Here is a 3,515-nt window from a genome sequence, read left to right as displayed (position 1 = left end):
AAAGTAAACGATGAAAGAAAAGAATACGAGTAAATATGAAAAATGTGCGAGGATGACCACGTTTGTGTACCACTTGACTTGTATTATAATTAAGGAATTAGAGAAGGCAATCAAACTGATGACAGAAAGAAATTACGAAGTGTTGCCAATGAGGAGGCGGAATCCTGGCGGTGGCGCTACGGGAGGGCTGGTGTCTGCCTCTCGCCGCGGCTGCCGCAATCAATAGTTCACCTGCGACTCACCTGGCCCCGCCACCACCTATTTTTCCCCTATTTCTGCTCATTATATATTTCTTTTGTCCTTCCTTACCTTCTTCGCCTCAAATATTCATACCCTACACCGCTCTTTCTTTCTCTCTCTCTTTCACTCTCTCTCTTTATTCCCTCCTCTCATTAACGGAAGACTTCACCTCTCTTAAGGGCTCAAATTTTGATGAGAGAGAGAGAGAGAGAGAGAGAGAGAGAGAGAGAGAGAGAGAGAGAGAGAGAGAGAGAGAGAGAGAATTTTTCATATGAACATACTCGTAAATCTTTAAAGAGAATGTATGGGTGTCAATAATGATGTACAAGGGATAAGTTATTTTCGTCCATTGCTTAACACTTTAAGAGCAGTTCTCCTTATGGCAGTGGTGGGGAGCCTTTTATGGTGTTGCCTATCCACTTTTGTCATCGTAGTAGTGTTGGTGGTAGTAGTAGTAGTAGTAGTAGTAGTAGTAGTAGTAGCAGTAGTAGCAGCAGCAGTAGTAGTAGTAGTAGTAGTAGTAGTAGTAGTAGTAGTAGTAGTAGTAGTTGTTGTTGTTGTTGTTGTTGTTGTTGTTGTTGTTGTTGTTGTTGTTGTTGTTGTTGTTGTTGTTGTTGTTGTTGTGAATGGCGGTGATGTGGTCGTTTCTGTTACTATTGCAGGCGGTGGTGGCGGTGGTGGTGACAGCCATTTTTTTTTTTTTTATGGTGGTGGTAATAGATGAGGTAATGGTGGTGGTGGTGGTGGTGGTGGTGGTGGTGGTGATGGTGTCGCACGGTTAGGGTTTCATTTTTTTGCATTTTCTATTGATTGAAATCGAATGTGTGTGTGTGTGTGTGTGTGTGTGTGTGTGTGTGTGTGTGTGTGTGTGTGTGTGTGTGTGTGTGTGTGTGTGTGTAATTCACCACGGTCGTCTGCTGGTCACTCAGCCAGTCTTCCCCATTACGGAGCGAGCTCAGAGCTCATAGACCGATCTTCGGGTAGGACTGAGACCACATCACACTCCACACACCGGGAAAGCGAGGCCACAACCCCTCGAGTTGCATCCCGTACGCATTTACTGCTAGGTGAACAGGGGCCACACATTAAGAGGCTTGCCCATAGGCCTCGCCGCTTCCCGGGACTTGAACCCGGGCCCTCTCGATTGAGTCGAGCGTGCTAACCACTACACTACGCGGTGTGTGTGTGTGTGTGTGTGTGTGTGTGTGTGTGTGTGTGTGTGTGTGTGTGTGTGTGTGTGTGTGTGTGTGTGTGTGTGTGTGTGTGTGGAGGAAGGAGGTTGGAGGTGGCTTGACTGATACAATGAAATATGTGTCTAACAGCCCACTTCTCTAATCACTACAAAAGCACGAACAGAAGAAGAAGAAGAAGAAGAAGAAGAAGAAGAAGAAGAAGAAGAAGAAGAAGAAGAAGAAGAAGAAGAAGAAGAAGAAGAAGAAGAAGAAGAAGACTCACTACAAATATTCCTACAAAAATATGTATAAAAATCTGGAAATAAAACCAAATACTGTAAAAGGTTATCGTTAGAGTTTCTTGGCGAGTAATGGTGATGCTACCTTTCCTGGAAGCAGAAATCCATACACCAGTGAACTAACAGGTGACATCATACAACGGTCGGAACTGCGAGGGCTCAGATACTTGTCACAAAAAAAAAAATATATATATATACTAACGAATAAATATACATAATTTACTATGAACACGGTGGAGAAAAAGTCAAAATAAGTAGTACTCTCCAAAAAATCTAAAAAGTATCTAGAGATTTTGAGACACGAACATATTTGATTGCAAAGATTACGTATTTACTCAGCTTTAAATTCGTAACCTCCGTTTTAAAATAACCGGAATGAAAACGACGAAAGACAAACCGAGATTCCAGAATGGGACAATAATGAGGGAAAGTAAAGAGAAAATAACGCCATCTTCAGGAATGTATAATCCAGACGCAGTAAAGGGTAAGCAAACATAAGGAAATAAAAATGACTCTGTGATTAATTAGTATGAGAGAGAGAGAGAGAGAGAGAGAGAGAGAGAGAGAGAGAGAGAGAGAGAGAGAGAGAGAGAGAGAGAGAGAGAGAGAGAGAGAGATGCAGGGGTGAATTTTCTGTGAAAAGTAATCGGCAAATTACAAGGTAATTAAAGTTACTTTTCATCAATGAATTCGGAAAAGAAAACGAAGTTCATTGGCGGATAAAGAGATAACTGAACAATTTGATAAAGGTATGCATTCTTATGCACAGCGAACAATGCACCGCTGGGCGCTTTTTTATATAAAATGGTGAATTCACTGGATTAGCAAGCAAAATATGTAGCTAGATTTTGCAAACAGACGATGAATGCAAACACACACACACACACACACACACACACACACACACACACACACACACACACACACACACACACACACACTTTTACTGGCAGTTATCATGATATCATGATACATAACAATAAATATGATTTATTACAACGCCTTAGTCTGTTGAGCCATAACGGTCCTTTAACAAATGTATTTTGCTTAATAGCTTCTGTGTGCAATCACACTTTTATATGCTAATAATTTATGATTTTACTGTAACAACGTATATTGTAATTCATTGTATATTGTAATTGCAATTTCTAAACGAATCCTTGTTGGTCATTATTACTTAACAAAACAGTAAGTGCCCTAATTGAAAATAATGCAGAGAAAAGGCTACTGTTTGAGGTATATGTCTACATTGCTGACACATATTTCTTATAATTCATGATCATGCAATTCATAATCCTTTTTCATATCCAACGCCTTTCCCTCCATCACAATCTCTAGCGCCTCTTCACTGCCGCTTTACCATCCATCAAATGTTTCTCATTGGATATTTCGTTAATTAATTAATCAGAAAAATAGATACTTTCATATAAATCAAATGTATATAAGAAAATGAAGGAAGCTGCAAGATACCATCAGGTCTACACGCGGCATTCCTGTAGAATATACCTGGAACTCGAGATCTCTTCAATCTGTACTCTTCAAAATCGTTCAGAGAAGGCATCTGTAGTTCAAACACATACATATATACACACATCCACCACCACTCTCCCCCCTCCACACACACACACACACACACACACACACACACACACACACACACACACACACACACACACACACACACACTTTTTTTTTTTTCTTTTTGCCGAGCTGACGAGGCCTCGAGGGTAATTCTTTGAACAAACGCAGCGGCCTGCCAGCAGTATTTTTTTTCTTGTCCATATTGAAGTTTGAAAGCGTCCTA

This window comes from Portunus trituberculatus, chromosome 18 (assembly GCF_017591435.1).
Source record: "Portunus trituberculatus isolate SZX2019 chromosome 18, ASM1759143v1, whole genome shotgun sequence".
Taxonomy (NCBI): Eukaryota; Metazoa; Arthropoda; class Malacostraca; order Decapoda; family Portunidae; genus Portunus; species Portunus trituberculatus.
The sequence above is the reverse complement of the archived record's forward strand: the minus strand, read 5'-3'. Positions refer to the sequence as shown.